A 24,578-nucleotide genomic window follows, 5' to 3' on the forward strand; every position below is an offset into this window, starting at 1 on the left:
TCCCTTTCATGTACGTTTCCTCTTCAAATGCCGATTGGCTGCAGTTGAAAACAAATTCCTTGCTCAACGACGGGGTAGATTTGCTTATCTCATCTACAAATATTTCAGTCGATCCTGTAGTTTGCTGTGCATCGTCAAGTTGACGCTTTCATCGAAATTTCATTATCTTACGTCTCACACTTCTGTAGCACTGTTTGACGTCATGCAAGCATCCACTGCTTCTGTTGAAAGCTCTATAATGTATGTCGAGCATCCTTGAAACGCGCAAACACCATTTTTTTTGACAAGTGTGCCTTGTGCTCCGTTGAATGTCTGTAGTTTTCCTTACACACTAACGGTCCTATTTCTGCAGACTTGTTCAAAATATGTTCGTAATTGTTCTTTTGCTATGCTGTCTGCGATTTTCCAAGTACGTGATTACGTTTAGTATCTGCTCCTTGGACAGCGACTGTCCTTCACTACGTTTGACTGGAAACGGGAGCTGCGGCCCTCTGTCCGACAGCGACGATGAACTACAGCACACCTGTTTCAGTACAACTTTCTAGTGCCGTGCACGTATCGCCATCACTGCACTCCTCTTGTACATTGTTCGCACGACACCACGCATTCCGCTGACTCATGCGCCACTTCTTTCACACTCAGCGAAATTTCTTGAGTTCCTTTCTGATCAATTCTCCAATTTGGCTACTGTTTCTGAAGATATAACGCAATGTTTGCTTCGTTTATCGTTGCCATTGCTCTGCTTTGTAACAACAGCACTAGCACTGTAGCACTGTCGTGAGTTACTCGTCGACTAAGCAGTTCAGCCACGCTCCGTAGCCTCGTGCTGTCGACATCGTTTGATAGCTCCAGTCCCGCCACCTGTTGGCATCATCAGCCAGTGTTGTGTTAGCAACATGGGCAACATGTGGGGCGCCGAATGCTGTCACATCTGACATGCAAGTGCATGTCCGGCTTGTGTCTTTACCCGTAGCTTACAGCAAACACGGAAAATAAAATGGGTTATTCGTAGGAGTTGACCAGGAAATCCAAATGTTACTTTTACAAACATTTACATTAAAAAAGCTGCAGGATGCCTTACTTCAACTTTTTCACCTTTGCTTTACTTCGAGCTGACGTAACGGCTTTTGTACTTCACAGTTCTCTTCTAAGCTTTAAGCTGTGTCACCTAGGGAGATGTACTCTCGCAATTTCATTACTCTACAGTAATTATATTTTTTGTGCTGCAATTATTTTCCGCTGGTGTATTGCTGGCGAGCTTTCCCAGTGGCCCTCTCTGCTCAAGGAACGCCCATAAACTTACTCGCGGAGGTTCAGAGGACAAAATGAACCTTAGTAGCCCCCGCGTAATGCATTCAGACATACGCATGCTATCTGAACAACTTAAAATTTATCATACGATAAAAACTGAAAATGCAGAAAATACGACCTCATACGAGGCAGAATCGAAGGGCGATAGTTTAGTTGCACACATTTGTAATTTGCACAACCAGCTGTTTTCTGGGGCTTGTAGAGTTTCCAGACTTTAGAGGTTCCAGGCTGTGGCTGGAGTGTGTTCCCACGGCCGGAGAACGCGAGCGGCCCGTGGCGCGAGTCGCCCAGTGCGGGGGTGGGGGCCGTGGCCCGCTGCGTGGGAGGCCGGCCTGCCTGCAGCCAGACACACAGGTCGGGGAGTACGTGGAGGAGGCGCGCCAGTCGGCCGTAAACACACTTTCGCTTAATCACAATAGGAGTAGTTTCCTTTCGTTACAGTGATTGTCAGGGAAAGTCCCTCAGTCATTGGCCGTAACTGAGGCATTATTCCAGTACGGGAAGCTTCAAGTATCGCTGCACAGTTGACGGGGACAGGCTCTCGCCAGAATACATCGCAGGTTACGGAGAGCGCCAAGTGAGTCAGTCGGCCCTCAGACACGACGAGGCGGAGGTCTCCGTGTTGTGCCAGCAGCGTGGGCTTCCCTCTCTACGAGTAAATTACGTTCATTGATATCAGGTGTGTATTACTCGAACGTTCGCAGTGGTTAATTACAATAGCCGTACCGCAATGGCATCCCGATTTTTCGGTTAACAGTAGCAGCAGCCCACAGTCACATCAGAAGCGACTCTTTGTATGTTTACAGCCCGGTAGCCACACCAACGGCGAGAGACGTCATCAGGGCAGGTACGAATGTTTACCGGAGAGGTCAGCTCACCGCCGAGGTATCCTCAGCTGGACTCCCTAAGCGAAGCGGATCTGACGAGTGTAGCTGCGCGGCCTAACCGTCTGTTCCTTCACAGAGACATTACGCTTTCTTCTTTCCTTTTGCTTCATTTTGCAGTCTAACTCACTGCGGGTTTTGTCACACATTTGCTCAAAATGACTTGAGTCCCTCGTGAGGGAATGAGCAGGCAGAACATCTTTTGTGTGTCCAGAGATTCTGCCGTAACCTTTGTGGCAGATGAGATCAGCGCTTTTTAGTGCAAAGCCACTCTCTGCCACTCAGTGCCTTCATTGCTGCTTTATTTTCGGCGAGGAACCGTATGTCAACCGCAGTTGCATATCGGTCGACAATTTAAGTTCGATTATTTCTAAAATGATCTCAACATTTGATGAGTACTTAGCTATTACATTTGTTTTCTCCCTGCTCCGTAAGCGCTGAACGTTCGCACACAAGTACAAAGGGACAGAAGTGCAACTACTGCCTCGGAAGTGTACAGAACAACGAATGGCAGCGCCTCTGCTGCTTACCTAACGAGATACCCCGGGTAAACAGTGTTACAGCTAAGAGGAAAATACAGCTCAGAGGCGGATCCCAGAGATTAAAGCGAGAGGAGAGTGGTATGCCGATTACATCATTGGGAATTCCAGCTTTTCTGGCTGCAGTTATTTGACTGTGACGCAGTACTTGGCAGGTAAACTGTGATGAGACAGGCTAAGTGTGCGGCGCTCCAGGAGATGAGAGTACAGAATGCCTGGGGTCGTCATTCACGGCCCAGCCTGGACTGGAGATCTGAAGTCACCAGGAAAGGCTCCCACCGGCTGCCGCTCCAGTCCGGAGCGCCCTGCCGCCTGCAGCCCACCTGCCTCTCGGCCAGCCCAGAGTCTCCTCTCCAGCCCCGCACTGCCAGCTCTGACACCATCGTGAGACTGTATCTGCTCTGGCGTTCTGCAAAGATCTATGAGCATGGGTCCATAAGTCTTATTTCCAATCTCGCCAATCAAACCAGTTAACGATAAGTGTGATTTTCGCTTAAATATTACTGTTTGCGCCTAGCCAGGTACATCGCACGTTCCTGTGGTAGCGGTGCTAACTCTGTCAAGCTGGGGCAGAACAGCGTGGCTGACATGCGACATTAAATTATTTTGTTGAAAGGGTGTCGAAAATATCGCAAGCGAGCTGTCTCAAGGACTCAGAAATGTAACAGCTGCGATCAATGTAACCAATTACGTATTGTATACCGAGTGACTCCCCGTGAGATGGGCGAGAGTGCAACGTGGCATTCTCCGCTCTGCTCAGGGCCTCGATGCACGGACCGTCCACACGGATGCTGCAGTCAGAACTTGGCCTCATACGGAATGACGGCACAGTGTCCAGTGTTGTACTGTCGGCGCAGCTCTTCCCGCTCCCTCGTCAAGGGGAGCCGCAGCAGTGGCCGCCGTGCTGACAGTCAGCTGACTTGTTGACCTTTTGCTTGTAAAAGTGTGCAGCACACCTCACGCCGTGTCCATTATCGTTGGCTGCAGCTCTCTCAGTGTTTCAGTAGCTGCTAGTAGTGATGTGCATATGAGTAGCCCGTGGAAGCTCGTGAGTCAGAGTCCAGACCTCGAGGTGACTGACGAACGTTTTGCAGATTCGCCACTGATGTTCGCAAAGTGCGACAGCCTGGAGCAGCCGTCCCCCGCGTGGTCAGCTGCGCAGCGCCTGGCAGACCGCCTCAGGGACTTCGGACTGCCGCCACCGCCAGCAGGTGGAGCGGAGGAGGGAGGGGGGTGCGCCGGCGCCCTGGCGCAGATCCGCCGCCTCAAGTGGGACGAAGCCGTGGAACTCTTCGAGGAGCTCGACTGCCGGATCGCTGACGACTGTATCGACTCCCGCTGTGTACCGAGGTATGTAGACCACTCGATGCCATTACTACTAACTGTACAACTAATTCTTTCTCCTCTCCTTAAATTTATTCTCAATACTGTCACCTACTTTTCCTATTTTGCGATACTAACTGTCAATAAGGGCACATTTGTGAGACCCAAAGAGGAAACGCGCTAATACCTTCTGCCGCCGCATCTTCTGTTGACCCTTCCACCGAGCAGTAAATGGAATTTGCCTCGTGGCATACGTCTCTCTCCGCTCGCTGTCTCCGCATATCGCTACAGCAGACAGTAAATCATCTGATGATGACAGTCAAAGACTGAAAGCGGTAACTAACAATAAAACCTTTTCATCGAGAATGCTTGCCTTACTAAAATTGAATTTATATTCCTATTTCCCAACCGTATTATCAAAAATCAATAAAAGTATAGCGTCGTTTGAGATGACAACAGCTGTAGCTCGATATCGTTGTTAGTTGTAAATTAGTTCAAAAGTGAACAATAAACACTGCAAGTGGCTAAATTAATTACTTTTCGAAACAAGCAATTATAGAGTCAACACCCTGCACCACCGGACAACAGTAATACTCCACAATATTTGCTGTATATACGTAATTAAAATCTCTAAGAAGGCAGCAGTCAGCAACAGTAAAATTATGGAAGCCATAGGAATCGAACAGCCAACCACTGGCACGTCGGATGTTTATTCACACTTTTACCTTGCTTTACTGTTCATTAAGCCACGTGGCTATACCTTAGCATTTATATGGGTCATTTTAGTGTTGACTGAGCTTTATGACCTGTTTTCTCTTTTCACACAATAACTTTACACACGTAACTACTTCTTCCAAGGAAGAAAGGTTTATATCTGTTTAAACCTAGGTAAGGATTAGAATAAACATGTGAAGTACAACTAGCTGGTGCATGATTCCCATTCGTTCCATACATCATTAACTTATAGTAAGACAGTCACATGCAAGCCAACTTTTGCTCCAAGCATTATGAAATGGCATCACGGTACTGACGCCTCTAGCCTCGAAGACTTCGTCAACTCGGCGAGGAAGAGAGTTCCGAAAATTTCTTCAGATACGCAGTATCTGCCCGAGGCCTCCCACTGCTGCATCAGATCCCTCAGAGCTACCAGTGTGTGGGGATGTCGGCTGCCACGTCTCAGCCGCTGTTCCAGACAGTACCGTACAACGTCTGCGGCTCTGAGACCGGGTTGTCTAGTGGTCGCCTCGAGATGCTGTAGGGCGCCTGAGTGTTCGTGAAACCGGGAGTGTATGCTCGCAGCCCTGGGAACACGACTGTGTGTGTCATCTTCTACAACGCAAGTGTCCAGAGAATAGGGCAACACTTCGTCACCGAGAATGTTGAAATAAACGTGCTGGTTCAGGTTCACATTAACCTTAGTGACTGAATCCAAGTCACGGCGACAGAAACACCTCTATGACAGCATAGAACCACCAGTGGCTTGAACTGCATCCTCTATAGGCCGTCGGTCCCATCGCTACCTCCATAATTTCAGAAGAGGCGAAATCGCGCGACTCGTGTGACGCACCTCCGCCCAGCCACTGTCCGTCTCTGTGTGGTTTGGCCCACTCAAGACGCGCAGCTGTATGTGTCTGTGTGAGCGGCGGTCGCTGACTCCAAATGTCGAGCCTGTGCAGCCGCCTTTCGAACGATTGCTAGGCAGCTGGTTCAGACGGAGCTGCTTTGCCAGGCATTGGCAATTTGCGTCTCGTTTCAAACCGATCGCCAGTCACTTGGAGTGACACTCGTCAACAGCCCTGTCGGCTAGGATCTTTTTACGCCACTGCCTCACATCACTACGAGTGGTTCACCATTCGTTGCAGATACTTGGACAGTCCACATTGATAGACCAACAGATCGTGTAACTTTACTAGTGGTGTGGTCATGGACATATCGAAACGCAAAAATTCCTTTCTGCCAATTCTCGACATCTCCACGTCGACGCAGGTGACCGCCCTGATCCCACGCGAGCAACTGGCACGTACACACCGCGGTTGTCACCTCACCGTCACCACTGACGTCAACGGTGGAGCGTCACGTGACCGCCTGGTTCCTCCCCTGCAGCACGGCATCCAGCCCTCCAAAGCGACCTCTGTGTTCAATTAAGTGGAGGCATAGCATTTCGTCTGATGAGATTAGTTCATACTTTCTAGAATGTCTGCGTTTTGTACACTTTTAGCCAACACTTAATTCGTGTATGATAAGCATCAGGTGGGAAATAACTTAGTAGTTGGCGACTTCAAGCACACTTTGTTCGTTTTTAATTTCACTCATAAATGGTGTACCATAATCGGTACATTACTTTCTTTCTACAAAAGACATATACTTTTACGATCGCCACCCAAGTGTTGTTATTGCTGTTAGAGCCATATGTGTACTGTTCACTGAACATACGCAAATTTCCAATCTTAGTTCCTCATTTGCATATAATGCCACCTTAATATCATAAAGGAAAACGTTCCTGATGTTCTGCAACTACTATTTACAAAAAAAAAAAATGGTTCAAATGGCTCTGAGCACTATGGGACTCAACTGCTGAGGTCATTAGTCCCCTAGAACTTAGAACTACTTAAACCTAACTAACCTAAGGACATCACAAACATCCATGCCCGAGGCAGGATTCGAACCTGCAACCGTAGCGGTCTTGCGGTTCCAGACTGCAGCGCCTTTAACCGCACGGCCACTTCGGCCGGCTACTATTTACATAATCACGGACTAGGATTCATATTCTTATGCTGAGATATGATGGGTTGCGATTAAATTCGTAACATCTGCACAACATTGGCAAAATGTTTCCGTTGTGACATTATTTTCATGCTCTGTCAATCATCGAACGATAATTCATTTACTTAGTGTCATTTTCTGTCAAATATGGTTATGTCTCCGTCATACACACATGAAAAAAGTTTTGCATCACCCCAGTTCCCAGAACTGCTGAAGATAGACGTTGATTGTGGATATTGTATCACAGTTACAGTCCCTTCGACTGTTCAGAGATGTCACTAAATCCGCCCAAAGACGTAAACAACCGTCCATGAGCAGCGCTTATTAGACGGAAGGGATCCGACAGTTCCAGTCGTTCCACCAGGAAGGAGGTACACGGCTGGTGTTGTCTGTAGTTCAAACATGCCTATACGGTCAATACCGCGGTTCGGTCGCGGCCGCATTGTTACTTTGTCCCAGGAAGGGCTCTGAACAGGAGAAGTGTCCAGGCTTCTTGGAGTGAACCAAAGCGATGTTGTTCGGACATGGAGGAGATACAGAGAGACAGGAACTGCAAATCACATGCCTCGCTCAGGTCGCCCAAGGGCTACTACTACTTCAGTGGATAACCGCTACCTACGGATTATGGCTCGGAGAAACCCTTACAGTAACGCCACTATGTTGAATAACGCTTTTCGTGCGGTCACAGGACGTCCTGTTACAACTGAAACTGTGCGCAATCGGCTGCATAATGCGCAACTTCACTCCCGACGTCCGTGGCGAAGTCCATCTTTGGAACCACGACACCGTGCAGCGCGGTACGTGACCCACCAACCAATCTGAGGGATCTACGCCGATTCACCGTTGAGGAGTGGGACAATCTGGACCAACAGTGCCACGACGAATACAGGCAAGCGCCAATGCCAGAGGACGTGCTACTGGGTATTAGAGGTACCAGTGTGTACAGCATCTGGACATCAGCTCTGAAGGTCTCGCTGTATGGGGGAACAACGTGAAACGTGTGGTTTTCTTGACCAATAAAAAGGGCGGAAATGATGTTTATAGAGATATCTATTCCAATTTTCTGTACAGGTTCCGGAACTCTCGGAACCGAGGTGATGCCATGTATTCTTTGATGTGTGTATTAAGTAGTGAAATACATCTCAACATATCCATACCTTACTAAGCGAGCTAATAAGATTGCTGAAACGTTGACCTGTCACATTCAAAAGGGTAATTAGATTAGGAAGGTAGACTCTAAAGCTGTAGATGAGTTGTCCTATTCAGGCAGCAACATAATTGTTTGCAGCCGAAGTAGACAGGACATAAAATACAGACTGGCTAAGGCTTGGAAAACATCTCTGGAAAAGAGTAATTGTTTTGCTGTTTAACATAAATTAGACCTTTACGCTGTCATTTCTTAAGGTACTTGTCACGAGTGTAGTCTTGCATGCAAGTGAAACATGGATGGTAAGCAGCTGACACAAGAAGAGAATATGAGGTACTGAGATGTAGTGCTAGAGCAAACTGCTGAAGAATAGGTGTTTAGATGGTTTAATTGATGAGAAGATACTGAATCGAATTAGAGACAGTAAAAAATATGCCACAATTTGACTGAAAGAAGGGATCAGTTGACAGAACACCTCCTGGGACGTCAGTGAATCGTCCGTTTGGTAATGGAGAAGTAGTGTGGGGAGAAAAACTTGTAGAGGGACACCGAGTGCTGAGTACAGCAAACAGGTTCAGACGAATGCAGGCTGCAGTAGTGGAGGGGCTCGCACAGGATACTGTAGCATGGAGAGCGGCATCAAACCGGTCTTCGAACTAACAATGACAGCGACAAATAACTGCGACAATTGTAATGATAACAGAAATAACGTTATTTCTCACTAATCTGAAACCTGAATCTTGCTGACAGATGGAAACTGTGTGTCAGGCCGGCACTCAAACCCGGTCCTCCTCCTTCTGCGGACACTTCTCACACCAACTGTAGTATCGAGATATGAACAACAACGTGGGCATTGTCGGTCTGCCTTGATGCAAAATATTTTTGTTGTTCATTTATTTATTTATTCATTGCCCATGTTAGTTTCAGAGACAAATATCGCCATCAATGTAAAACATGCAGAAAATAGCACAGTTATAATACGGTGTAAATCGTTATTACATGTTTACTGTTTGTTTTTTAAATATTGTGTTCTGTGGGTACTTTAATAATACCTTATTTATTATACATTACAGCGTGGTTTTAAGATTCTTGTTGGTGTTTCGGGCATATTTTCTGTGTTTTTCTGTTGCCGTTTTTCTCAACATAAATCATGTCATTTGCAACTGTGTGAGCGACTATTAGCAAACAAATACGAAAACGTGAACTTACGTATGTCAGCGTTATGCAGTTGGGATTACGGTACTGTTGTGGATACAGTTTTGGTGTGTACTAGGTTGTTACATAGTTTCTCGTGTACTCATGTTCGCTGGACGTCTTGCAGCTAGTTCTATACACAGAAAAACATAACCGTCGCACTTCTTTCATAATGCATAACGTTACGCCAACTTGCCGCTGGCGTGTCTCGTGAGAAATGTATCACACGTTGCAAGAAGGTTATGAAAATTTAAGCGCAAGTTCTGACGACTTCCGTTCCTCATTTGTGTGTCTCTGTCTGATGGGCGAGTGGTCCTTTTGCAAGTGTGTGCTTTCTGTCGTGTGTCGTGCGTCAGTTCTCTCAGAGCAGTGAAGATTGTGTCGTTGAAAAGTGTTGTTTCTTCGTTTATTACGTTTTTCCCTTCCACTATTGCTTTTTGTATATAATAATTTTCTTCTGTTGTTGTTGGTATAAACAGATAAACTTCTGGGATAGAATAAAATGACCAACCTAAGTGATTACCCAACACAAAGATATCAAAGGAACCCAGAGACATTAATAGAAAGCATCACACGCATCCTCACACAGAACCAGACAAAAAGAATGATACAAAGGAGTCCTAAAGCTCCACTCTTAACAGGCCTCCCAAAGGTCCACAAACTTCTCATTCTAGTCAGGCCAGCGGTGGACTTCAGAGAGACACATGTACACATTCCTAAAGAAAACATACACACACACAAACAACAGAAGCTGCAAAACGCCAGAAGACATAATAGAGAAAATTAACAACATCCCCCCAACAGCAAAACTTGTATCTTCTGACATTACATCCATGTACACACACATACTCACAGAAGAAACTATAAACACTATAGAACAACAGCTAAAGTACAAGAAATTCCCAGAAAGACATATAAATGAAATCTCATCCATTCTTAGTCTAATCACTGATCAAAACTACTTCACTTTCAGCAACAACTTCTGTTTGCAAAAAGAGGGGCTAGCCATGGGATATCCCCTCATTGGGAAATTAGTAGGCATATTCTTGGATCGTATAGATAACACAATATTCAACAACTTTCTAAAACAAGATGAGTACAAAATAATTGACTGGTATCGATACGAGGATGACATAATTGTCTTATAGATGAAACACAAAACAGTTGAAGAGGTACACAGTAGCATCAACACAGTCCCACTTCACAAAGGAAAGAGAAAAAAAAAACAAGAATCTAAATTTCTTGAATCTTACAGTTACAAGAAACAAGCACCAACATTATTTTTCCATCTTCAGAAAACCCACATCCACAACCACTGCTACCCATATCTCATCCAACCACCATACATGTCAGCTTTGCACCCATGCTCCACAGGATAAATAGAACACGTCTTAAACTGAAGAGTACACACAGGAACTAAATATAATCAAACACAGCCGGCCGGAGTGGCCGAGCGGTTCTAGGCGCTACAGTCTGGAACCACGCGACTGCTAACATGCGATACATTTCTCGCGACACATGCTAATGGCAAGATGGCGTAATGTTTTGGATTATGAAAGAAGTGCGAAACTTACGTTTTTCTGTGTGTAAAATTAGCTGAATGCCTTGCCGCGAACGTAAGTACACCAGGAACTATGTAACAACCGAGTACACATCAAAACTGTATCCACAACACTACGGCAATCCCAACTGTATGACGATGACATACATAAGTTAATGTTATTGTATTTGTTTAGTAATAGCCGCTCATACAGTTCCAGATGACATAACCTATGCCGCGAAAAACGGCAACAGAGGCACACAGAAAATTTGCCCCAAACCCCAACAACAATCTTAAAACCATGCCGTACTGTATAATAAATAAGGTATTATGAAAGTACTCACGGAAAACAGGATTTATAAAACAAACAGTACACATATAATAATGTTTTACAGTGTTTTATAACTATGTTATTCTCTGCATGTTTTAGATATAAAGACCCCATGGCCCATTAATGATGGTGACATTTGTCGCTGAAACTAGATTGGGGAATAAATAACTAAACAACAAAATCGTTTTGCATCCAGAAAGACTCACAGTTCCCTTTTTTTGTATGCAAACACCATCTGGAAGAGTTCCAAATAAAATTATTCTATGGAGACATGAGTCACGATTGTACTCACAGCTTCAGTTTTGACATTTTCTTTCCTCCGGCACCTCGTTCTCGGAATGATAAGATGTCAGCCACGGCATTTTGGTATGGATGTTCCTGTCTTAGAAGAGGCGTATGAAGAGCTGGAAAGAAGACAGGACGACAGGCAACTCCTACGGATAGCGAAAGCAAGAGATAAGGCGACCAAGGACATAGCATCAGTGAGGCCGATAAAGGATAAATCAGGTGTAGTATTATACGACCTTGAGAAAATCCTTAAGATCTTGGAAAGGATATTTGAGAACAGGGTGCGTCTAGAAACCGACGTATGTAAAGAACAGTTTGGATTAATGCCGGGAAGAGGAAAAACCAACAAAGGATGCGAAAGATCTATATATTAACCTGGAAGGAGAACAACTGATGATCAAGAAATTTAAATAGCTAGGCTCTTACATAAAAAGTAATGGAGGACTGGAGGTCGAAATACAGCAGAGGATAAATAGTTATGGATGAACTGGAGGAAACTGAGCTGAGTACTGTGTGATAAGAAGGTTAGCTGCAGAATGAAAGGAAAGTTTTACAAGTCTGCGGTGAGGCCTGCGATGCTGTATAGTGCAAAAACTTGCCCAATCACGGAAGTCCAAGAGAAAAAGATGAAAGAGGATGAAATGAGAATGAGTGGGGTGACACGAAAGGATAGACTAAGGAAAGTGTACACCAGAGGAACAGTGAAAGTGGAGCCCATAGGGAAGAAGATCCAAGAAAGTAGTTTGAGATGGTATTTACACGTGCAGAGAAGAGGGGAGTACGACGCGGGGAGTAGAGTTGGACCTAGAAATCGAAAAATCAAGGAGAAGAGGAAGACCGAAACTGAGGTGGAAAGACAAGGTAGCAGGAGACCTACAGGAGAAAGAGAAGAAGCACTGGATAGGAATTTATGGAAGAGAAGGATCCAGCAAAACAACGCCGACCCCACATGACGCGGGAAAAGGCTGATATGACGATTATGAGGATGACAATGATGTTCCTGTCATTTCTTTGGAATGATTTGGGCAAACAGTAGCAAGCGTAAGTCACAATAGACGGATCAGGTATCCTTGTCTGACTACGGGCTTTTCAAATCGCTGCTTCTAACACTCTGGCCTTGTATACAGGATGATACTGGCTGTGTAATTCCCACCAGAGGTTCTGATTATGTTACTTTACTTACTAAATTACTTCAGGCAAATGCCCAGATGATTCCTTCCATGACCTCACGGCCAACTGTCTGCTCATCCTCGTTAAACTAGACTTACGGGTGTCCACATGCCTCTATATACATGTTTTCAGTTGTCAACCTGTGAAGCAACCGATGCCCTGTTTTCATCAAAGATGGATCCTCGAAGGAATAAAATTGCACTACACCTGCTACACGAGGGTGCTCAGACCGGGTGATGGTGTCAGTACCCTCTCCACACTCGTCACGTGAGCTCGCGAGGGCCGCCTTCCAGGACTGTGGCGGTACAGGCCCGAGGAGCGACGGCTCGGCCATGTGTGGGCAGCACGACGAGGGCAGGCGTGTCGCGGGGGAGCTGTGGGGCTCCTGCTGCACATGTCGGACATTAATGATCTGGCAGACATAGTTAACAGTCACTGCACAGACGGTGTAGTTGTCTGTAACAAAGTGAACATGGTCAGGGAAGGAGGGGAAATGTTGGATTCTGCTCCCGACGACAACGCACAGGAGGTCGCGCAGTCACGATTTATAACTGGGCATCGAAGGCTGCCGTCGAATGACAGTACAGGAAAATAGCTAAAATAAAGAGAATATATTTCAGTGCACACTGTGCAAGGGGCGCGCCTAGAGACGGAAGTTACCAGGTTTAGTCCATTTTAGAAGTCCAAACTACTAATTGAAGATGGCAACGGAAGGGGAGGCGATTCACATTAAATGATGTTGGTGGCCGCTCATGGAACGTCTCCCAAGAAAGACGTCTGTTCTGCTCGAGGTCTGGATCACGAGAGAGAGAAGCAACCGTGTTCTGCATTGCAGAGTGCTCCAGTGTCCACACACGTGACCTGTATCCCACACACGCTACTGGGTAAAACCGATGGCGTGAATTCACTAGCAGTCTCAGCACAGGGCTGAAGGCGTCTCTTGTCGCCGGCTTCAACTGGACAGAACTGCCACAGTCATGGAAGGCAGGCAACTTCTGTCACGTAGGCAGAGCGTAGGTTGCTCTGGGAGAAAACTTGTAAAGATTTCATTGGGCCTTTGAAGTAAATTCTTTAAACCATTTCACTAAAATATTCCTTTACTGGCTATCAGCACGTCCAAAAGTACTACCTCAAAGCAAAAGAACCGCATGTACCTAATCACATCTGGATAACATCTTAACCTTCGAGCTGGACAGTGTCATTTATCACAAATTTCTTTCTATATGCATTGTTAACTGTCTTACGCATTTTCGAGAACTACTTGAAACTTTTCACGTGTAAGCGCTATTCTCCCATGCCTTTTACTAAAGATAGCTGCGGTCTGAGCTGCAACTTAAGGTAGTAGAGGTGCTTTTTCTTTTTCTCTCGTCCACATGTCACACGCCGTCCTCTTTTCTTGGAGGCAGGCTACCCAATTGTTTCAACCATGGATCTTTGAATTTCTCTAGGAAAGTTGCTACGTTGACAGGAAGTGAAGCATCCTTATCTGTTTTGACTAGCTGAAGCCTCGCAAGGGAAAATGCTAAGTCTTTCAACGAAAATGCTCCTTTTCTGGATTTACCTCTTTTGCGTCGAAAATGATTTGAGCTCTTATTCCAGCTATATCGATTACAGAATAGGATACGACCAGTGGCCATCTTCTGGTGACCCATGCTATGGAATACGCTCTTTCCAGTTGATCGACTATGTAGACCCATCCATTTGTGACATTGTAATACCTGCCTTATTGCAACAAGTTTATCGGTTGCTCTCCCTTCTTGTCTTGAGCTTTTGTCGTCAAAGCGGATGCAACGTAAAAGGAACAGCAGTCTTCTATAGCTCATCACAGCTCCCGTAATCTCCATATTTCTGCCATCTGCTTTTCACAGTTCGACAACATTAGTGTGGCCGGCTTGCGTAATCCCAGAGAGGTAAAGCAATCCCAGTAATGCCATTATTTCTTCTTCTGTAGTTTTAGCATCCCTTTCTCTTGAATACTGTACACTTTCTTTCTTAGACTGAGCACAGAAGAGTGTATACTTAATATTTTCTCAATCGTACTGTCAAATGGTTCAAATGGTTCTGAGCACTATGGGACTTAACATCTGTGGTCATTATTCCCTACTTAAACCTAACTAACCTAAGGACATCACACACATCCATGCCCGAGGCAGGATTCGAACCTGCGACCGTAGCAGTCGCGCGGTTCGGGACTGCGGGCCTAGAACCGCTAGACCACCGCGGCCGGCCTAAGTACTGTCCATTTCACTTATGACTTTTCTGGATACACTTTCTGATCCAGGAAATATTTTTAGAATATTCTTTCTTTTTGTCTTTATGACTACATTAGCGCATAATTGATTCCATTTTCATTTGTCTCTTTCCTAATAAAAATATAAACAGTGGATAGCGACTGTTCGCGGTCATCGTCTGAATTGTGTTCCCATTCGGGATCCGAACCTCGGTCACGTCGTGTGGCAAACTGTTCCTCTTCTTCCTCAGCGTCATCGCCAATTTCCTGGCCTGATTCGGTGTCGAATCCTGGATCATCGTCGAGTGGCCACGCAGCCTCCTCGTTGTCGGCCAGCTTTGTTGTGGCCTGTACAGGGTGGCAGGGCCCGCTTGTGGACAAAAAGTAACGAGATGAGACTCCAAGGAACGCCACTTACACGACTGGGCGCGTTGTGTACCTTGTATTCTAAGACGGCACACGCGTTGTTTATTTTACGTTTCTGCTGCTCACTTGGACAAGTGACAACACAACTTACCACTGAGCTAGCAGAAGCTATAATGAAGGTATAGGTACGGCTGGCAATTTTATAACATCAACGCAATTTTTTTATTTATTATGCAGAGAATTAGACAAGACAATGCCATTTGCGGTTTTATGCATAGTCGCGCTCAATCGAGAGTTAAACTGCAGTGAAGACTGAAAACTTCCTTTACTTGTTTGTAAACGTAAAACTGTGCACTTAAAAAATAAGCAGATAATAGTTATCCTACACCTGCCATACCAGTGAGTAATATTTGGGATCAGTCGGTTTGCAGAAACACGTAGATGTACGAAACACAGAAACCTGTACTGGCATTCGCAATTATTCCCTTAAAGCCTACCTGTAAATAAAAGTTATTTGAAAACGTCCTGCCTTCAACAAAACACAGTTTCTTCTTTTTCACCCATACATGTTTCGGCGAAGCTTTACCGTCATGAGAGGTTCCCTTCATTTTTCTGCCGAACAAAGAATATATTCAAACTTCCTGGCAGACTAAAACTGTGTGCCGGACCGAGACTCGAACTTGGGACATTCGCCTTTCGCAGGCAAGCGCTGTACCAACTCAGCTACCCAAGCACGACTCACGCCCTGTCCTCACAGCTTTACTTCTGTCAGTACCTCGTCTCCTAAACTTCACAGAAGCTCTCCTGCGAACCTTGCAGAAACTAGCACTCCTGGAAGAAAGGATATTGCGGAGACATGGCTTACCCACAGCCAGGGGGATGATTCTAGAGCGAAATTTTCACTTTACAGCGGAGTGTGCGCTGATATGAAACTTCCTGGCAGATTAAAACTGTGTGCCGGACCGAGACTCGAACTCGGGACTTCCGCCTTTTGTGGGCAAGCTCTCTACCAACTGAGCTACCCAAACACGACTCACGCCCCGTCCTCACAGCGTTAATTCGCCCAGTACCTCGGTAAGTCGTGTTTGGGTAGCTCAGTTGGTAGAGCGCTTGCTCGCAAAAGGCGAAGGTCCCGAGTTCCAGTCTCGGTCCGGCACACAGTTTTAATCAGCCAGGAAGTTTCATATCAGCGCACGCTCCGCTGTAAAGTGAAAATTTCGCTCTAGAAACATCCCCCTGGCTGTGGGTAAGCCATGTCTCCGCAATATCCTTTCTTCCAGGAGTGCTAGTTTCTGCAAGGTTCGCAGGAGAGCTTCTGTGAAGTTTGGAAGGTAGAAGACGAGGTACTGGCGGAAGTAAAGCTGTGAGGACGGGGCGTGAGTCGCGCTTGGATAGCTCAGTTCGCGTGGCCAGCAGTCTGGCTTTAGCTGTCGCCGCGGTCGCACGCTCCTCAAGTTTGCTCCGTGAACGTTCAGTGTTTACGCTAGTGTTTTCGTGTTTCGTGACTGTTTATCGGCTTTTTGCACGTGAATTAAGTGTTATAAATTGAGCTATTGGTCTTCGTTCATGTCGTCTTTCTACGTAGTGCTGTTGGGATTTCGGCGTTGTCCGAAATTTCTTCGCTGCAGAACACCATGACAAACTCCGTGAGAAAAAACACCGTGATTTTCACCTTCGACAAGTACACCCGTCGAGTACAGCCCTCTGCACTTGAAACACACGACTAGATTACCGAGGTATTTGGGCTTCATCCTGAATCTGCTCATACCATGCAGCTAGACTCTGATGAATACTGCATTTTTGTAAAGTTTAACGATTCCGTGAGTGTAGACCGCTTTCTGGAAAAATTTGGTTATGAAACGGAATTTATACACCGTGATATACTAAAAGTACTGTAAAACTCAGGAATTCCGAGTCTGTAATTAGAAATGTTAGGGTTTTGAATATTCCCATAGAAGTAGACAACTCGAAAATTAAAGATGTCCTTTCAAAGTGTGGGGTTGTCAGGCAAATAGTCAACGAAAGGTGGGCTTCGCATTTCAAGCTGCAGTGCTTTAACGGCATTCGCTCCGTGGAGATGGAAGTGAAGGCAAACATTCCCTCCCACATCGTTGTTGACGGGCACAAGACGCATGTTATTTACTCAGGGCAAACACCTACATGTCATGTATGTAACGAGTCTGGTCACCTCCGTCAGGACTGCCCTTGCCGTGTTTTTGTGCTAACAAATAACCTTACGCAACGCCGGAAATTAACACTCAACGATTTGTTGCCAGCCAGTAATACAACAGAGGCGGCGGCTGTCGTGGATCCTGTTACTACCTCGGAAAATGTTGCACTTAATGTTAATGACTTTCCGTCTTTAAAACCTGCATTAACTGCTGAAATTCCGTCCCGTGACAGCGAGACTCCCACTAAAAAGCGCCCTCTAGAGGACACTGAAAAAAATGTTGATGAGGACTCTTCCTGTGAAACACCCGTTGCCAGGAAGCCGAAGCCAAGTCCTGTTGGAAGTGGTAAAAGGAGATGAAATGCAGGTCGATGTGGCTCCCACTCCCGCACAAGGAATTATACCGCCACGAACAGATAGTGACGCAGCTCGTAGTGACCTTTCACAGAAATGTGACCCTGAGCCTGAGGTCACAGCTGCAATAACCGCATCGAGTGCACAGCCCATACAGTGCGAACAGTACGAGGAAGTACCAAGTAAACAACCTGCTGGCTCCGAAGCGCAACACCGCGCCGAAGGAGGAAATAAACAAGCATCACCGCCTCGCCAGCAAGACAACGCAACCGACAACACCCCGGAGCCAAACAAATACTGACGACTCGCAAGCCACCGCCGTTGCGCAAGACGGCCACCGTCTGAGGCTGCAACCGAAACCAGGTCTTGCTGTCACGCGTCATCAAGCGAAAGTCACACCAGAGAAGAAAGACGTCAAGAAAAAGAATATTAAATATGAAGTCATCAGGGCCAACACTGACGAGGAGAAAGAGAAAGACCACAGTGACTTATAGCAATGCATTGTCAGGATTTCAGGATAATTTTCTTTTCAAGCACTTTGTTTAAAAGCAGTAAAAATTTTTCTATGAAGTTAGTGCATGTAATGGGCACACAGCTTGTAAAGATCGTGACTTGTAGAGAAGCACGTTGCTGCTATAATCATACCGATCCTCATCCCAAATAGCTTCTTCTGGTATGTCTGTGATGCAAGTTTATAGCACTACTACTATTAACATTAATAAAATACAGTCACCCTTGAAATTGGCGGAATCAGAAGAATTCTTGTACCAGTCTGGGACAGATATCGCGTTGCTACAAGAAGTTGCGATGACGGCATTTCGGATCCCAGGCATTTTTGGAATTGTTAGTGTTTCTACGGAAGCCATGTCAGTACAGCCATTCTTATAAGGTGACTGAAATCGAACGACTAGAATCAGGAAGAGCCGTAGGCATAAAAATTTTCGATATGACCGTGCTGAACCTTTACGCACCATCAGGAAATTCCCATAAATTGGATGGTGCGACGCTTTTTAAGGTGAACTAATTTATTTATTGAGGAAAAATCCGTGTTCTCTTATATTATGTGGACATATTAACTGTGTTTTAAACCAGAAACATCAACAACCCAATTTCAACTACTCGCCACAGTTAAAAAAGTTAGTAAGTGATCTACAACTCAAAGGTGTATAGGAACTTCAGCTCCCGACATCAGTCGAGTTCACGTATATAACCAGCCACTCCCGCAGCAGACTAAATAGAATTTACGTGTCACCAAATTTGCAAACATTTTTATTAAACGTTGAAACTGTTCCCGTGTATTTTAGCAATCACAGTACACTTTTAACTTGCTTTAATTTAAGTGTACAGCCAACCTGTCGATTCAGAGGCAATGGAATTTGAATATATCTGTTTTAACTGACGAAGAACTGGAACAGGAAATAAGAGTAGCGTGGACTATGTGCCTCCGCACAGCAGACAAACACCCAACAGTCACTGACTGGTGTACTAGGAGGGCTAAACCAAGGCTGCTGAAAGTTGTCGTACAGTATAGTGTAGCGAGGCGCAGGGAGCTGAGGAATACAATGGAGTTTTATTATAAGTTTTAAGAGACTTATATCAAGAGGCCCATGATGACGTATATTTGTCTGAATGATATCAAAAAATAAAAGCCAAGTTATTAAGCATTAAGCAGCAACAGATGGAGGGACTAAAAATTAAATAGAAAGCCACATCAGTAGTAGCTGATGAAACTGCCTCTCTGTATCACTTGGTGCGGCATGCTGAAAACAGACGTCAAACTTTTATTGATGAAGTCCAGACGCATACTGGTGCAAAGCTCACATGCCAGAAAGAAATACTGGACCAAGTCCACAGGTACTATGACAACTTATATGCCCCTACCACAGTGGACGATGCAGCTCTCGAGGACTTTCTCACTATTTTAGGTCCACAGTTGTCGGGAACACAAAACGCTGACATCCTGTCACCTATTACTAAAGATGAAGTGCATGAGGCAGTGCGTAACTCACCTCTCAAAAAATCTCCGGGGCTTGGTGGCCTCCCTGTGAATTTTTATGCCTGCTACTGGTCTATAATTGGGGACAAGATCACTTCCATGGCGAATGAGGTCCTGACCGGAAAAGCGGTCCCTGCAGAGTTTAAGGAAAGTAAAATAGTAGTGATTCCTAAGAGTAAAGGCAAAACCAACTTAAACAATTACCGGCCTCTTTCGCTGCTAAATCCTGATTACAAAATAATTTCGCGTATTATCAACAAAAGACTCCGTGCCTTTTCCAACAAAATATTGAGTCATCATTAATCTTGTTCTCCAACCAGAACGATATTCGAAAGTCTATCTGCATACAGAGACGTCATTGCAATTACGTCAGTGGCAAGTAATGTGCTTCAATCTTTATAGATTTCAACAAAGCTTTTGACCGCGTTAGTCATAGATGCCTCTTTGCGACGCTCTCAAGAATTGCTTTCCACCCTCAGATTGTCAACATGCTAAGAAATATTGCAACAGGTATAAAAGCGAAAATAGCAATCAATGGCCAAACATCGAAACCCATACAGATAAGGCGAGGGGTTCCACAGGGCAGTCCCTTATCTATGTTTTTATTTTCCGTATCTTTAGAGCCCTTTCTCCGCACTGTCCACGCAAGATTAACAGGCATAACATTGAGTGGTGAAAAACCGTCATACGAGTTTATGCTGATGACGTGGGTGTTGTAATAAGGAATAAGGAGGAGACAGTTACACTGGAAAGAGAAATCCAAAAGTATTGTCTAGCGTCGGGAGCGACAACCAATGAAAACAAAAGTAAAATATTGAATCTGCAGGGCCTAGATCACCTCCGACTGGCACGGGCAAAACAAGACAACAAACTTAAAACTTTGGAAATAACCTTAATGGCATGTCCGATGAGGATGGCTGCTTTTAACTGGACGGAAGCTAGGAGGAAAGTTCATGGTGCTGTAATGGAAAACATCCATCGAACTGTGGACCAGGTGCAAAAAGTCAGATTCATGAACTCCTGCATTTTGTCTAAAGCGTATTTCACTGCACAGGTATTTCCAGTCCCCAAACTAGTAGCGAAAGGGATCATGTCCACTGTTACCAATTATTTATGGCGAGGAGACATATTGAGTGTTGGTGCGACTACTGTTATACTGGATGTCAGAAACGGGGCTTTGGTTTGGTGGGCATTCGAAATAAAGAGTCTGCTCTGTTCCTCAAACGGGCTTTCCATATACTCAGAGAACTTCCACAATGTATAACCGCAAAGCTCTTTGAGGCTGTGACACCCCATAGCCTGCAAGCACCGATTGATGTGCTAAGGATTAATGCCCGTCTGCAGTATGTGAGGAACTTTTTCGTCGAAGCAAGTTACCTTAGTGACGAAATCAGAAGCAACACATGTATCACAGCGCGCGACATCATACTTGAAAGGAAGTTAAATGAGGGCAGAAACAAAATTGAAAAGAAATTCCCTAATTGTGACAGGAAAGCTGTATGGCGGAACATCAACTATGCCGGGCTATCTGCAGACGCTATTTCCGCATGGTACAAAACAGTTAACAGTGCCATCAGCACCAACGAGAGACTGTATGGGATCGGTTTAAACCAGACACACCTTTGTGGAAAACGCAGTCTGGTGGATACACTCATCCACAGATTCACCTGTGGTGGCAGTGTGAATAACTGGAATTGGATCAGGCAACAAAGCGCCTTTCTCACCGATCCTCGACCGAATATATAACGCCATCGCTCCTTCTGAGACCAGACATGACATACATTCCGAAATTAAAAACGAACGCCATTAGCTGGTTACTGGGAAAATGTGTTAGTTATGTCATCAATAAACTTGGGTTGGACAACGAGATAGAATTCCGCGTTTACATGAAGTGTGAATACGCAAAAATCACCACGTATCGCAACCACAAGAAGCACTACGGCAACATGCTGGAGATCATTTTTGAAAGAATGGGTGTCGGTTAAATATGTGGCACCACTACAACACCTTGAACGAGAACGAACAGAAGAAAATTAACAGTCAGTTGTGTTCTTATTATTATTTACTATTACCTTGCTTCCGAAACTTCTATGTTACACGAAGAGTTTTCTCAAAACATTTTGTTCAGAATTACTCGTGTTCGACTTCCAAAGTATTTGTGTGATTCAAGAAGAATTGTTAAGTCTTTATAAGTGTTCAGTTGCTACTCAGAGAAGAGGTTTCTTTGATTTTCTGACATCGGAGAATGGGAATTTAGTGTGAAGATTTCTGCACACTTAGTGCTATGACCCAACAGGGAACATGAAAAAAGGGGTGGGAAGGGTTTGAGCCTCGACGCACCGGCAGTGCCGTGAAGAGACCCCACTAATAGTGCGGCGTGTACCACGCCCTGTGACCTTCTATTAAAAAAAGTAGTTAGCGCGCGGGAATAGGATACGGAAGGTCATGGGTTCGCGCGTGGGTGGATGCGAAAAATTCTTTTCCTCTTCATAAAAAAAGAAAATAAAAAAAGTTGGTAGAGCACTTGCCCGCAAAAGGAAAAAGTCTTGAGTTCGAGTCTCGGTCCGGCACACAGTTTTAATCCGCCAGGAAGTTTCATACCAGCGCACACTCCGCTGTAGAGAGAAAATTTCATTCTAGAAAGAATATGTTGTTACAATGGGAAACGTATAATTTTAGAATTGTACATTTGCATTCAAAACGCTCTCAGAAAGATGTATGCGTTAATGGCACATGCTGTTGCTGATGTCCGTGTCTGCTATTTCCAGTTTGGCTGGTATCTCGGTATTGTAGATGACGTGCAGCGACATGAACAACGGCATGTGCTACTATGGTTTACATGTCTGTTATAACGTTCTGAGCAAAAATAACACATTCTCAAAAATATGCGTATCCCAATGCGACATTTTACTCTTTACTCTGCAGAAGAATAAAGGAAACCCGCTGGTGATAATGAAATATGGCTGAAATACGTGTCGGCAAAAAGAGAAGAAACCGTGTTTGTTCAAGGTTGAATCTTTTCAAATTATTGTTCTTAAATCAAAGACGAGATAAAAAAAAGTGAGATTTCATGTCGAGAAATCACTTCAAGATGAATACCTACTCACAACATTCCAAGAACCTGTATGAAGCGAAGAATCTGAGAATACAAGACGGACGCCTGGCTGTTGCTCTCGTAGGGCCGGCAAAGACGAGGTCACACTAATTACATGGCGCACAGGAGCGAAGTGGCTGGGGAGACAATCCAGTATGTGTTACTGCAGGAAAAACCCTCTACCACGCACTTCGCAGGGGTTTGTGGAGTATGGAAGTGGAAGTTGATTTAAATATTACCAAAATGTTATTTTTACAGCCTTATGACTGAATATTTACTTTCACTCAGGAAAAATATATTTCACGAGCTAGGTGACTGACGCAAAAGCGGTAGTGCATGATATAGAAATATATACTGTCCCAAATAATATATCATCTCAACCACATGCACTCTTATTTATTCTGTAATTACTGCTTCCATTTCCTTACAGTTTGCATCCTTCAGCTTTACCTTTAGTTGCCAACATTAAAAATGGTGTTACAAGCAATTTGAGTGAGTGAGGCGCAGGAGTTTGAACTTTCTTCGACGTACAAGACTTTATTATTTAAACGTTTGCAAATCCCGTTAACGTTAGTAACGTCTTCACACTACGACATTCAGTAAACAGATAACCGAAGATTTCCGCTGCTCGCCTGGCACTGTCCTCGTTATATACCAGCTTATTTCGATGTTATTCTCATATATGTACATACTACTCTCGCAGCTGATACTATCAGCTGGTCTAATGACATTTCTCAAAATATTGCAGTGTTCTCTCTAATTATCTCTAGTTGATGGCTCTTGATACTGCTGTATTCCTTGGCAATATTATGCTTTTAATATGTGTTATTCTAATGCGTTGTGTTTTACACGCTTGCTGTTTGTCACTTGTAAAAATGGACATCTTTTTCCTGAAAAATATCAAACGAACATACGTGAAGTATTACATCTTACATCCAACCTGTGGCCACCGGTGACGCCTCAGGAGTTGACTGAATGACCTCGCCGCAGCTGGGTAGCGGCTCATAATCACGGCCAGCCGCGCCGTGCCACAAGTCACGCGTGCAGCGTGTGTGGCCCACGGGCGGCGCGGGCCCGGCCTGCCTGCCGCTCGGCTCCGCTCGGCTCCGCTCGGCCCTTCTCGGAGGCGCCCGGAAGAGCGCGGCGCTTCACCCGGCGTCGCGGTGCGGCGTCTTCCGGCCGGCACAAGTCTCTCGAGTCCGGCAGACTCGCGCTGTCAGCGCTGTTTACCCTTCGCTGTGTGATCTCGGTACGATGGAGGTTCACTGGGCCAGTGGCTGTTTGCACGAAGGAGGCAGTCGAGCGATCTACCGTCGCGATTCTTTAAAATGAGTGGCAGTGACAGAAGAGAGCGAAAAGGTTTCCCAATTCATATACGTTACAGGTAGTGCATATCTACTGTGAAACGACATTAGATGCACATGTACATGGATCCTCTGCATATCACACCTAAGTGCCTGGCGGAGGGTTCATCGAATGACCTTCACAACGATTCTCGATTATTCCAATATCGAACAGTGCGAGGAAAAAACCAATGCCCATACCTTTCCCTGATAGCTTCCGTTTCCTTTATTTTATTACGACGATCGTTTCTCCCTAAGTATGTCTGCGTTAGCAAAATATTTTCGCATTCGAAGGAGAAAGTTGGTGACTGAAATTTCGTGAAATGATTCTGCTACAATGAAAAACGCCCTTTTGATGTCCACCCCAAATTCTGTATCATGTCAGTAACACTGTTTCCCCTATTTCGGGGTAATACAGAACGTGCAGCTCTTCTTTGAACTTTCTCAATGTACTCGATTAACCCTATCTGGTGAGGATCCCACACTGTGCAGTGGTACTCCAAAAGCGGGCATACAAGCGTAGCGTAGGCAGTCT

Source organism: Schistocerca americana, chromosome 11 (genome assembly GCF_021461395.2).
Source record: "Schistocerca americana isolate TAMUIC-IGC-003095 chromosome 11, iqSchAmer2.1, whole genome shotgun sequence".
Lineage (NCBI taxonomy): Eukaryota > Metazoa > Arthropoda > Insecta > Orthoptera > Acrididae > Schistocerca > Schistocerca americana.